This window comes from Schistocerca gregaria, chromosome 3 (assembly GCF_023897955.1).
Source record: "Schistocerca gregaria isolate iqSchGreg1 chromosome 3, iqSchGreg1.2, whole genome shotgun sequence".
In the NCBI taxonomy this organism is placed as follows: domain Eukaryota; kingdom Metazoa; phylum Arthropoda; class Insecta; order Orthoptera; family Acrididae; genus Schistocerca; species Schistocerca gregaria.
In genome coordinates this window covers 873,526,492-873,541,289 of record NC_064922.1, presented here as the reverse complement: position 1 = coordinate 873,541,289, position 14,798 = coordinate 873,526,492, and the positions used below count along the sequence as shown (strand labels likewise).

The 14,798-nt window shown below is 40.1% G+C and overlaps 1 long non-coding RNA gene and 1 other non-coding gene across 2 annotated transcripts; both read left to right on the top strand.

The window, feature by feature from the left end:
- The first annotated feature begins 3,420 nt into the window (after positions 1 to 3,420).
- LOC126354939 (uncharacterized) lies at positions 3,421 to 9,796 on the top strand. Its single transcript, XR_007565412.1, has 2 exons — positions 3,421 to 3,472; positions 9,492 to 9,796. It is a non-coding gene; the product is annotated as an uncharacterized LOC126354939 (long non-coding RNA).
- A 4,174-nt stretch (positions 9,797 to 13,970) lies between these two features.
- Trnat-ugu (transfer RNA threonine (anticodon UGU)) lies at positions 13,971 to 14,044 on the top strand. The gene has a single exon. It is a non-coding gene; the product is annotated as a tRNA-Thr (tRNA).
- The last annotated feature ends 754 nt before the right edge of the window (positions 14,045 to 14,798 follow it).

The following is a 14,798-nucleotide window of genomic DNA, read 5'->3' as shown; positions in this document are numbered from 1 at the left end:
CTCTGTTACGTTAGGACCCCCCAGCCCATGTTAAAAGCTAGAGACCTCCAGAAAAACAGTATAGATATTACGATAACGCTAAAAGGACCACACCAGCTGCAAGTTTTAGCGTGAGACTTTTTCTCGTCTGTGTTAAGTTGCAAACTTTAAAAACATTGCCTCACCACGAAAAGTATAACGTTTCTCATTGGATAGACAGAATTTTTGTAGGTGGAGCTTAAGGTTAACATTGAGGCCCTGATTGGTCAGATGAAAACACAGCCAGAGAGTTTTTTTTAATCAACTTCGGTAAATGGTAGTAAGGAGAAGTTAGGAAGGGAGTTGCTTCAGAGATGGCGAGGTGAGCGGAGCTGTGCTGACCGCCGCTGCCCTGACACTGCCTACACATCGACAATGCCTCATTTTTGAGCGCATAAGGCTTCACTCAGAACTGCTGAAGTCTCATCTGTTACACCCCTTTTTGCGTAATACTAGCGTCGATCGTCAATTAAAGCTCATGGTGTTCACATTTGCCACTTGAAGTAAAAATCTGAAACGCGATGATTTTTCTGTTATATAGTTATTGAGAAGCCACATCAGCCACTGTAATTTACGACAAGTTAGATAAGTAAGTCACTGTAGACCATTTTCATAGTTTGCTCTTTTCTGAAACTTAATTTAAACCTAGATTATAGATGTGATATGGCATAGGTCATCCTTCGATCCATTGTAGAACTTGGAAACCCATTCAGGGAATATTCGTGCACATATTTGCTGAACGCAGTTGGTTTTTACCATCCTGTATTGAAACATTTCCTTTTATCAATAGTGCAGTTTATAAACAATGTTTTGTGAGTAGAATAAAATTTCCAATGATAAACTTAACTGCTTTTTCGACGTTATTTTACCAGCTAACTAAAAATAGGAAAGCCTTTAACCCCTTCCACTAAATTTAGTTAGTATTAAGATTCATTTACAGGGAGTGCAGTGGAGCTGACGCAGAGATTATTAAGAATTTGGTTATATCATCGCTAGTCTCACTGAACTCTTCTGAATTCTACATGTCATGTGTGGTCTGGCGTCTCCTTACCAGCAACAGGTCCCAGGTCCAATCTAGTCAATTCCCTAAAAAACACTTTTAGATCGTCCCTGCGCGAAAGTGGTTGGGAGACACGATATAGAACAAACAGACACCACCATGAATGTGAGAATATGGATTACAGAGGAAATCTCAGGAGAAGAGGAAAGCGCATTAATCCACACACTGCATATATAGGGCGACAAGACAGGTTTCATTTCTGACGTTTCTCATTGTTACCGGTCATTTACAAATTTCCTTCCTTACAAGGCTTTACTCAATAGACTACAATCACAAGTAGGAACAAAGCTACAGAATAACTAGCAGGATCCAAAAAAGGAGTAATGTGTGTCAAGCGGATTTAGATACTTCGAAAACTCCTGCCGCTCAGACAGGATGAAAAGCGCTATAATCACACTTGTGGACTACAAAAAGGCCTACGAATCCACAGACTCTCTTTAGCACACTAGAAGAATACGGAACAGACGGAAAAGGTATGGCACTTTTACAACAGATACTCAGAGACACTATATCCAACTTAAAATCTATGGGAGAAGTCTCAGGAACATTCGGGACAGACACAGAAGTGAGAGGAGATTGACTCTCACCGCTTTTATTCAACAAGATCTTGGACGAAATTCCAAACAATGAGAAGAACGTTTAAAAGAGATTCAGTTAGAAGCAACCCGGACAAGGACAACAGTTATAAAATGCCTGGAATTTGCAGATGACGTCGCAATACTCAGGAACAATAGACGAGAAGTACTGGAACACTTACATGAAATCTATGCCAAAACAGGCAAGCATGTTTATACATATATCAAATGAGAAAACGAAATACGTGAAAACAAAGAAGAACAACACACTAGCTATGTGCACGAAATAAGAAAAGTTAAAACACTGGGAAAATGCAAGTATCTGGTGGGATATACACAAACACGAGATCGAACATCGTATGCAACACAGAAAGAACAGAAAAGCTTCAGAAAGCGTGCAAACTCATTTGGAAGCCCTGCAATAAAAGAAACATATCAAGAAAGTCAAAATTCATGGCCTACAATACAACTGTTGTACCAAATGCACTCTATGCATCAGAAACGACCAGAACCGGAGCCTCAGCTATCATACAGACAGTAAAGACGGTACTAACATCCATAGAAAATTTTTGAAGACGTAAACGCAGGCGGTATATGGATGAAGACCCCAACCGAAGAATTATACGAATGAACAGACACATTCACAAACATTTTCAGAAAACGCCGAGTAACATTCTATGGGCACATGCATGAATGTTAAATGGATAGCCACAGACTCACAAAGAGGATTTTCGATGCAGTACACTGGTCAATCAGTAAACCAAATTGGCTTCAAGAAACACAAGAAGGCATAAAACAACCAGGAATCGATAGAGAACCAATAAATGAAAGAGGCAATTTCAAGAACGCCATTATGTGCACAAAATATTAAGTATTTAAAAGGGAGGAAACGGGGAAAATATAGACAGGACAAAAGAAACAGGAACGCAGTAAAAGAATGAAGAGATTTTTAGAAGAAAAAAGAAATAAAGAAGGAAAATTTGAATAATTAAGTAGCATTCAAGTTCTAAAACTGTATTAGTGGCAAAAATGTCTAACAACAATAATTATTATAATAACAGTAATAGTGAAGAGAAAAATAGGGAAACCATTTGGATCAAATGGCAGATATTAAACCACCCAAACAGATAATAAAATAGTATACACTACGAAAGAGGAACGTAGGAAGACCGTTAGGTAGATATACGTACAATAGTCTAAAGCCGTAACAGCCAGCCTGCCAATGAGATCGTGAAGTGCGAAGTAATGACGTCAATAATAATAAAATTTAATTTAAAAGCTAAGAATAATCAAGGGATTATTAGCTGCAGCCCAGAAGAAAGGATTCATCAACGTAAATGAAGCCCAATCGCTGTCACTCATCCACACAGTAATGGCAGCCACTAGGTCCTGAATAACAGCGTATTCCCATTTCAAGCTGCGTTCGCCACCTTTTGGGTCTCAGCCAGTAGCTATTGAGCGCCCTTGACGTGTTGAGAACGATTAATGTGGAAGATTATTAAGAATGCCCGGAAGGTATCAATACATAGATTATAGTGTTTAGAGTAACAAAAGAGTTGTAGTACGAGCCAGCTTTTCTCGTTTTTTTTCCGTAGGACTGCAAGTTCTGACCAACTGACCTTGGTTGCTAGGTCCCTTGTGGGGCGACACCTGGGTGCTGTCTATTGTAACGTCATAGAGAAGACCAACACGCCTTTGCCTGAGGCAGTGCAGGTACTCTCTCCCGATGACCACCCCGGGAGTATAAATTCGCAGAGAACAATTCCGTGGGCATCAGTTGGCGGCGACAGCAACATAAGGCGACAACATGAAGGCTATCGTAAGTATTTCTCCATCCGTCTTCTGAGATATATGTTTAATGGGAAGTGTTGTAGGGTGTGTCAAGGTTCTGAACAAGATTGTGTAGGGCTCGACCTGTATATCTTGCGTACATAAACTGGCTTTTAATACTCTATCACGAATAATTGATTGTTCTGTAACCAGGAAGCATTACATGCACGTAATAGCCTAAGCGCGATCAGCGAACACTTCCTCATATTTCCAGAATGGGATTTTCACTCTGCAGCGGAGTGTGCGCTGATACGAGACATCCTGGCAGATTAAAACTGTGTGCCGGACCGAGACTCGAACTCGGGACCTTTGCCTTCTGGGCAAGTGCTCTGCCATCTGAGCTACCCAAGTACGACTCAAGACCCGTCCTCACAGCTTTACATCCGCCAGTAACTCGCCTCCTACTTTCCAAACTTCACAGAAGCTCTCCTGCGAGCCTTGCAGAACTGGCACTACTGGAAGAAAGGTCCCGAGTTCGAGTCTCGGTCCACCACACAGATTTAATCTTCCAGGAAGTTTCACTTTATCATATTACCGTCATCGTCGTAAATAATATCTAAAGCTCATCTCCTTTTCTCAAATGGAAGCTTAACAAAAATTTTGATACTTTGTAGGCGAGGCTATACCACATGCCACTGATACGTGAAACTGTTTATATGTTACCAACTAGATCTTTATGCTAATTTCTTACAGCTCGTATCAAACAACATGCGAAGTAATGTATTATTAATCTGGCAGGAAATTTCAAAATAGCGCAAACTCTGCTAAAGAGTGAACGATTCATTCTGAGAGTAGGTGTTAATCACTTAATGGCTAGTGTTGCTAATTTGCACCATACAAATTCTGTGCCAGTAGCTGGAAGGTTAACCGTTTTTGAATACCAGTGGCGGTATACGCTGTTTCTTCATGAAGCAACAACGCTTCTGCCAATTGCTGCATTCTTCTTGTTATCTCTGAAGCACCACAGTTTTTTTTTATTTTTCTCTCTCATCTACAAGTTTATTCAGGCATTAAGGGGGAACCTTTTTTTTTTATAGAAAGAGTAGGCACAAGTCACGATATTAGGCATTATTTAGCGCAATGACTGAAATAGCAAACAGTGTAACCGCTTCGAAGAACAAGTGTTAAATGAGGTACACAAAATCTGTACTATAATCATGAACTGGGTAGTAATTTTAGGTGCCAAAATTTGTAAGTTGTGAAATGTTTTGCGGAAATTCAGGGAAATTTGGCAAACTAGATTTGTGCCTTTATGCCATTAGCCAGCTCCTGGCCTCCTAGCCATTATCATACCAACGTGTAGCTCTTCTAACCACGAAGTAGAACAGCACTTCCGCAAGAAAGTTTTTGCAACAATATTGAAACAGTTGCATACAGATAGCAAGGACATTCTCCATAATGTCCAGTCTGACAATCGTTTGGCGTCACACAATTTACTTATTTATTTTTCTTTTTTCTTGTAAAAAATTGCATACGTTACTTTACTATAAAATGTAAGTGGAAAGGGCGAAGGGAGTAGACTCAAGTGTTACATCTACATCTACATCCGTACTCCGCAAGCCACCTGACGGTGTGTGGCGGAGGGTACCCTGAGTACCTCTATCGGTTCTCCCTTCTATTCCAGTCTCGTATTGTACGTGGAAAGAAGGATTGTCGGTATGCTTCTGTGTGGGCTCTAATCTCTCTGATTTTATCCTCATGGTCTCTTCGCGAGATATACGTAGGAGGGAGCAATATACTGCTTGACTCTTCGGTGAAGGTATGTTCTCGAAACTTTAACAAAAGCCCGTACCGAGCTACTGAGCGTCTCTCCTGCAGAGTCTTCCACTGGAGTTTATCTATCATCTCCGTAACGCTTTCGCAATTACTAAATGATCCTGTAACGAAGCGCGCTGCTCTCCGTTGGATCTTCTCTATCTCTTCTATCAACCCTATCTGGTGCGGATCCCACACTGCTGAGCAGTATTCAAGCATTGGGCGAACAAGCGTACTGTAACCTACTTCCTTTGTTATCGGATTGCATTTCCTTAGGATTCTTCCAATGAATCTCTGTCTGGCATCTGCTTTACCGACGATCAACTTTATATGATCATTCCATTTTAAATCACTCCTAATGCGTACTCCCAGACAATTTATGGAATTAACTGCTTCCAGTTGCTGACCTGCTATTTTGTAGCTAAATGATAAGGGACCTATCTTTCTATGTATTCGCATCACATTACACTTGTCTACATTGAGATTCAATTGCCATTCCGTGCACCATGCGTCAATTCGCTGCAGATCCTCCTGCATTTCAGTACAATTTTCCATTGTTGCAACCTCTCGATACACCACAGCATCATCTGCAAAAAGCCTCAGTGAACTTCCGATGTCATCCACCAGGTCATTTATGTATATTGTGAATAGCAACGGTCCTATGACACTCCCCTGCGGCACACCTGAAATCACTCTTACTTCGGAAGACTTCTCTCCATGTTAGATACATACATGAGAATAAATTCTAATACAGCCGAGGAGTAGTGGTGAAACAGGCAAGATGGTATTCAGATGTATACACATGTAGCACATGACCGGTTTTCAAAGAGCAAATTGGCAATACGGTGAGCCAAAACATTGCGATTGACTGCTTAACAGTGTTTTGGTCCACCTTTCTACACCATACGGTAGTAGCTCTGCATGGCATGGATTCTGCAATTCTTGGAAAGCTTTCCGGGGCTATGTTGCACAAGACGTGTACACACTGGTCACGCAGTTCCCGTAAATGGTATTTCGGGTGACTGCGATCTCGTATTTAGCGTTTTGTAGAGTCACATGTGTGTTCCATTTGGCTCATATCAAGCAAATTTGGTGGTTAAGATACCAACGTGAGTTCACTATCAACCACCTCAAACCACTAGAACACGATACTCGTCTTGTTGCATGGACGTCGTTGAGGAAAATTCCATCGCGGCTAGCGAAGACTTCAAGCACGAAGGGATGTAGGTGGGCCCCAATAATTTTCACACAGTCCACGGCCATGACGCCTTAAATTGCTATCACAGTTCCCAAGGAAGCACAGCCGAACGCCCCTAATGGCATACTGCTACCTCTACCTGTCTGCGTTCGTCAGTGTTGCGTCTATCAAGCAGCCGTTCTTCTGGATGACGGCGTATTCGGACTCAGTCATCTACCTGATGTAGCATAAACACGATTCGTCCGACCAGGTGACGTGTTTCCATTTAACTGCGGTTTACTCTCGACGATTCTGTGCCTACTACTATCGTAACTAGCGTTTTAGTTGGATCAACGTAGGAACACGTAGGGGTTGTCTGCTACTGAACCCTTCGTTCAACAATGTGCGCTGAACACTGTGCCCCAGACACTGATGCTTGCAAACAGCGTTTTTCTCTGTTGTCGTATCTGCCACAGGTCGCCCCCTGTCCGGATTTACACAGCCAGGGTTCATCGTTCTTCAAACACTTCCCTTGCACGCTCACTGCAGTAACTGGTGGGCAGCCCATTAGCTTTGTCGTTCCCAGGCGCAGGGCCACAACTATACTATCTGTACCGAGTAACGCCTCCACACCGCCGAGAGGAGTCATTGGATGTCACGATGGCACGGTGGGATACGTTCGTAATATTTTGTGCCGTTAGTGTCTGTCAGTGGTGCAAGAAGAACATAAGTCTTTGACAGGAGCTATGTGATGGTGAAGAACGTTGACAATGGCGAATAATAATGTAAACGACAGAGGGCAGTTCGTGCCTTGAAAATGGCAGAGAGTCATTTGTCGAAATATCGGTGTTTGACGAGCCGCAATACCGTGAGTAATTGAGAAGTCTTACCCAGGAGAAATTTCTCATATGTAACGAGACAGATAAATGAAAAAAATCAGTAGTTTTTCTAATTTCTGGCCATAAATTATCATTTTGCCACAAGTGTACATCTTTGACGGTGCATGATGCCCAGAATCACTCTGAAACGGTAAGCAGCAGTATATATCATATCTATGCCCAATGATATTCTTCTTTCACAAGTCTTCTTATTTGTTTTAGTGCCTATAGTATGTATAGCGTTGGCTGTGCCTGATGAGCAAAATGAAAATTTCTGTGGAAATTAGTTGTAGTACGAATAATCTCTATCTACATTGTATGTCAAGCTGCATTTGATCGAGTGAGTAAGGCACAGATTCTCGCACTTGGTTTCGTACGCAACAACATGGCGGACACTAGTGAGCAAAAGAAACTGAATTTATCACATTGGATGTTTCAGACTTCTGGAGAGCAACAAATACGAATTGTTTCAAACGTGAGGCTTATCTGACAGTTTAAAACAATGTAACCGACTGGAACAAGAAGCTGGGGCTTTTGTTTTTCGAAATTGGTGCAAAAAGGTGTGACAGTTTTGCCTCATCACTCTACAACTTGAGTGTGATCTGGCAGTTGGTGGATTAGAAAATTCATTCTCCAATAGTTTCACTTATTCTTTCTATAGTGCCGTAGCAATCTCATGAGATGTAAGGAATCAATGAATTAATTTCTATATTAAGCAGATATTTAAATAGGCGTGATTGGTGAACTGAAGGGTCTCAAAAACTTTGAACGAAATTACTCAGACATACCACTACCGATGATAACAGTTCGGCATGAACAACATAAGCATTTCTTAACTAGAAACTGCTTCGAATATAAAGTGTCAGTGTCCGTACTTATCACTCTTAACTGATGTACATTTCTACCTATACTTGGCATCTGAATTGATGCATTGCTTATGTGTCGTTTAATTTACACACTCTCACTTTCAAAAAGAGACGACATATTTAATTTGTACATCTAGAGGTATTAGACCAATGAAAAATAAAGTATCCAGTGTGAAAAACAGTAAACAAGTGGAAAAAAATTAGGTGTGCATATTGATGAGAATTTAAACTGGAAAAGTCACGTTTTGGAGCTCCTGAAACACCACAGCCACATTTGCACTTAGAACATAGCAAAGCTGGGAGAGAGGCAATTCAATAAGTTGACATATTTTGCATATGTTCATTCAGTGATGTCACATTTAATAATGTTCTGTGGTAACTCATCTTTAAGAAGGGAAAAGTCTTCATAGCTAAAAAATATGCTGCAAGAATAATGTGTGGGACTCACCCATGCTCATTTTGTAGACATCTGTTTAAGGACTTGCTCATTTTGACTACTGCTTCACACTATATTTATTCTCCCACGAAATTTGTTCTAAATAACACAATAGAATTCAAAAGAAGCAATGGTGTAAATAATTACAGTACTGGAAGAAAAAATAAGATTTTTTCCTCTACATTACGGTTGACTTTATCAAAAAAGAGAAAAAAATTAATTTGCTACTTGAGTGTAAAATGACTTTTTTCACAGTATTACGATTTAACATGCAAAAGATCCATGGAACACGAGACTAACAAACTAACAGTGACATACCTCCAATATGTTAACGCAGTTCTTTCAACAGTACACTGTTTTCATAAAGATGGTTTGCATAATTGCGGTCTACATAGTTATTTTGACAAAGGAGAGACATGTACAGCCTGACAGATAATGAATTTCTGGAATAGTGTTGCAAATGGTTGTCAATTTCCTGTAGGATGCTCGCAAAAAAATGCAACTCACAATTTAAATGCAATATTTTCTGATTTATTTCTGTTACTATTTACTGGCAAAATCACAAAAAAACATATTCATGTTCTTAACAAAGCAGACAAAGAAGTTATTGTTATTTGCGGAGACATAAAATTAAATATTATGTTGTGCTGAGCTCATACTCCTCCGCTCAGACATTGTTACTGTTAATGTAATACGATTTTGAATCTAAAATAAATTAATAATCCTTGAACTCATATAAACCTGTGGAAACTTCTCGTCTCTAAGCATGGCTTACGTTCATCCAGGTGGTGTGTGTGTTTGCGTGTGGTGCTGATGGTCGCACAGGAATACTGCAGCAGCGAGCAGTAGTGCTATACATAATACTGTCTTTGACCAGAGATATTGTCTCTCCACAGGTATACCTGTTGGTGGTGCTGGCTGTGGTGTGCGCAGCTCTGGCAGTGCCTGGCCCAGTGCCCTTCCCGCGTCCCGGCCCTATTCCAGTGGCTGCTGAGCCCAGAGAGACTCTCCGGGGCAGCGAGCAGTACTACTACTACCCCTATGTCTACGGATAAACTTGGTCCGAACCATCACGAGCTGTCAACAACGAATTTATGGACTTGGTACTGAAATGAAATCAAATATACTCTGGCCATTTTCTCTGTCTGTTATATTGTTAATGTTCTCAGTCAGTCAATAAATTTCACTCCTTCTATCACAATGTGTCCTTTTCTTTAAGAAGTAATTTCTAAAATTAGATTTCTCGCTGATAATACAGAGCAAATAGCAACAATGATTCTGTGTCTAAAATATCTTACCTGTATGATAATCCTTTAATTCAATAACAAAAGTCCTCTCCCTGTTAATGTCAAAAATTTTCCCTTCCGGAGACCTACAGACACGATAATTAAATTGTTTTATTCCTTTTTGTTCCATTGCCCTCTGCTCGTCCCTTTCATTTGTAATTATAATAGTCTGACACCCTGTATACTGTAGCAGAGTAGTGACTAATTTAACCTATCAACCTTTTTCGATTGTAGGATGATGTAAGGGTACCAATAACTAAATCTCTCTCCAGAATTCGCAACAGTTACACCACGTTTTGTGTTCTGGTAGATTCTGGAAACAGTTGGCGACTTTTTCTGTTCCTATCAGTCGCGGCAAAAATCGGTAGTAGCAGAGAAGTGGAAGGCCCGCAAGTGTGCAGAAGGACTTTCGTCTCTGGTGGAAGGTGTAAGTGGGCAGAAGGAAATTTGTTTGTGTTTGGAAGTATAGCGTAAGTTAACCATACCTCTGCGACGCTCGTGCTGATCGCGGTAGGAACATTCCATTATACACCTCTCAGATTAGTGTTGGTAAGTCACATTTTGGAAAGTTAAAATATTGGGATTTCGGTCATTTGTGCAATATGAGCTTCAATTGTAAGAGGTAACTATTTCTGGAAGAGGGGTTGGACCTATTAAAATAAGTGTTAGTATCATTGGGAACATTTAACTTACTCAAACGATTAAGTAAAGGTTTTCTCAAGTGAAATTATAGCTTGCGAGCACTTCATTGTTAGGAAATAACCGTTTAAGAAACATGTTAGTGTGCGGTGCACGATTTAAATTTAACCACCTCATGTGGACCTGACTTGCGAGGATTAAACCTTCACTGAGTGACAAGTATAGAGATCTTAAAGTGAAGTTCATTCTTATGTTGTTCATAGTAATTTTTAACTACAATTTAAAAAAGCAAAATGTAATGTTCTCAAAACAGATGTGCAAGACTGCCACTAACTTGTGTTTAGTTAGTGTGTGATTATGTTTCTTGTTTTTGATATTGATCTTGTAATTGATTTGAGGTTTTTGATGACGTAACATAATTACTGTACCTCGGTGCATGTTTTCGCATGACAGACTAGAAATAGGTAAAATGCACACTGTGAATGGCTGAGTTGATAATATATTTTATTTGCAAAGGTCCATCTTGCTGAAAAGCATAGATATTGAATACTAATTTATCTTCATTAATAATTGAACAAGGACAGTTTGCGTCATAGTGTTATATTCTGCATGTTCGATGCAGGTAATCCTACCTGTATTCGCTGGTTGACAACAAGCACGTAGGCAGCATTGACTGATCGGAACGCTCGTTAATCGGAAGTCAACATATCTGATGGAGTGAGGACAGAGATTATTGGAATGTATGCTTAAGGACTGTGACAAGTCACTTACCTTTCATCTGAAAGATGAACGTTGTGCAAGAGTTCTACAACTTCTGAGTGATAAGTGCCATTGTTCTCTTGAACAGAAATTTTTGCCTTGTCTGGCGGCACGTGCACAAACACTCTGCGCTAGCATTTGGAAAGTGTCATCTACATCTAAATCTGTACTCTGCAAAACACTATGAACTGTATAGCAGAGGGTACATCTCATTGTACCAGTTATCAGAGCTTTTTCCCGTTGCATTCACTTACGGAGTGCTGGAAGAATGATTGTTTAAATTCCTCCATGTGTGTTGCAATTAATCTAATGTCACCCTCACGATCCCCAGGACAGTGATATGTAGGGGGTTGCATATTCCTAGGATCACCATTTAAGGCCCGTTCTTGAAACTATGTAAGTAATATTTCTCTAGATAGTTTACTTCTATCTCCAAAACTCTTCAGTTCCTTCAGAACCTCTGTGATACTTTCTCATGGGCCAATGAACCTATGACTATATGCTGTCCTTCTCCTTATGCAATCATTATCTCCTGTTACTGCAATTTGGTATAGGTCCCATACACTTGAGCAGTATTCTAGAACCGGTCGCAAGAGTGATTTGTATGTAGTCTCCTTTGTAGACTGATTACACTTAACCAGTATTCCACCAACAAAGCGAAGTCTGCCATCTGCTTTACTCACGACTAAAGCTATGTGATACTTCCAGTTCATGTTTCTATAAAGTGTTATACCGGGTATTTTTATGAGGTGGCTGATTCCAACACAAGATCCACTGAGTGCAGCTTCTTCGTTATAGATAACTACATCATCTGCAAAAAGTCTAAGATTAGTGTTAATACTGCCCACAATGACTTCAGTATATAACATGACCTGCAAGGACCCAAACATACTTCCCTGGGATACACACGAAGTTAAATCTACAACTTTCTATGACTCTACTCCAAGATAACATGCTATGTCCTCCCTATCAAACAGCCTCAGTCCAGACACAAATTTCGCTTGATACAGCTTACGACTGTACTTTTGATAATAAGCGTAGATGTGGTACTGAGTCAAATGCTTTCCGGAAATTGAGAAATACTGCCTCTACCTAATGGCCTTGATCCAAACTTTCAGTATGTAATGTGAGGAAAGCTCGAGTTACGTTATGCAGAATCGATGCTCACGGAATCGATGATGGTTGGTGTGAAGGAAGTCATTTTCTTCGTGATATCTCATAAGTTTGAGTTCAGAATATGTTCGAAGATTCTACAACACGTTGTAAGATACTGGACAGTAATTTTGTGGGCCACTTTCACTTCTTGTAAGTGGTTGTAACCTGTCCTTTATTCAGCTACTGAACACGGATTTTTGTTCTGGGGATCTATGTTAGATTGTAGTTAAAAGAGGGGTAACTCAGCCGCAAATTCAGTATAGGTTCTGACAGGGATTCCATTCGGCTCTGGAGCTTTCTTCAGTTATAACGATTTCAGTTGTTTGTCAACACCGCTGACTTATTTCATTCATATTTTAAGGGGATGGAATTGTAGTAACTCTTCTCAATAATCCTATTGTAGCGAACATTTGAAAACGGAGTGAATCATTCCTGGTTTTACTTTTCTACCCTCCATTTTAGTTCCAGTTTCATCGCCGAGCGATTCTACACTAACTTGGGTGTCACTAACAGACTTTTTCGAAATGTCATACGACAAAATTCTGCCAATAGCGTCATGGAAAGCTTAATGCATTGCTTTCTTCATAGCCAAATGCTTTTCATTCAGCATCTCTCTATCTATAGCCTTATGCTTCGTCTTTCACCTATTGCCCAGTAGTCACTGTTCCTTTAGAAGTTTGTTTGCAGCCTATATGTAGCCTATATATCTTTGTACTTGTTGCAGTATCTCTTCATACTTTAGTTATCATTGTTACCATTAGATCTAATATATTTCCAGCAAGAGTGGATAGCTATCTGTTCTGAATTCAAAGAAGGCAGTAGTAAGGTTTACAATATATCTTGTCACGCCCACCAGTAAAAAAGCTGTAATGTTCCCAAGTGACTGCTGGATGATTAATGTCTCCAATGATGATTGAAGGGTTACTGAGGGAAAAAATATTTTTAATATACTGTACCAGAGATAATTATTCTTAAGACAAAGTTACCAGAATACTTGCAATAGAATTTGGTATAAAGTGAGAAACACTCATTAAAGGGTTTTTAGATTTTATTGAAAACCTGTATCAGGCGTTAAAATACAAATGGGCCACAAAAGTATTCCAGCAATCGGCATAGAGGTGGATTCGAGGAGCGATTTTCATCGGAGGATCAGAATAATAATAATTTTAATGGGCAGAATGGGATAATTTTCAGAGGGAAAACTTACAAAGTGGAAACATGCGAAATCACTAAAGAGAGCAGAGATTTGAGCACAGGTCACAAATTCAAGAGATAAATTGGAAAGAAAACTAGATCCTGCAATATTCAGATATGACAGAACGGGAAACGGGGCTATACAGAATGAAAGAAGGAAGGTCTATTTCGTACGGAAGAGGAAGATGATTTTAAGGAAATTAATGTCCGAAAGAACAGGTACCATCTTAATATATGTATGGTAGGGGCACTAGGAATGTAGTGCGGGACAATACGTTGAGAATGTGGGTTTCGCGGGAGGAATTCCAGAGATAAATCCCTGCAGTCGCGTTATCCTCTGTGTCCTCGGTGGCTCAGATGGATAGAGCGTCTGCCATGTAAGCAGGAGATCCCGGGTTCGAGTCCCGGTCGGGGCACACATTTCCATCTGTCCCCGTTGACGTACGTCAACGCCTGTAAGCAGCTAAGAGTATTCATTTCATTGTGAGGTTAAAGTTTCCTGAAGACGCTCTGTATATACTTTCTATTGTAAAGGACTTATTTTGAAATACCTCTTCTGTCGTACAGGCTCCTAAGTGCTGCAGTGTGAAAATTTTCTCGGAATCAAAACGGTTTCCGGCAAATGTGGCAAATGTGGCAACTCCTCCTTTCTCCATACTCTACAGAAGTAAGTAGCTAACTTGTATCCTGCAAAAGTTAACATATCTGTACCAGGGGTCACATGATATTCAGAGAGGCAGATTATATCACTTGATTTGCTCAACTCCATTTCTTGAACAATTCATAATAAAAATAAGCAACTCATTAAGCTTACCCCTTAGTCCCCGGATATTCTGATGAATAACTGGCATTAATTTTACATAACAATATGGATACGAAATGGTATATGAAAGATGAAGGTGACTATTTAGATGAAGATCTGGGATCACAAGGCTTAGTGAGAACAACTTTATTACCGGTACTTGATTTCTGAGAGCGCAAGAAATTCAAAGTGGCAAAATGTTTGGAAGAGTGCAGAGATGTTTCGATGCGGAGGTGGGATATTATGAATTATTTAATGATGATCGTGGGGTAGAAGAGTTGTCAGGAGTAGATAGGTGTAGTAATGATGCTGTGGAGGAAGGTATTCGTGTTGTTTACACCCACGATGAGGATGAAACCGATGAGATA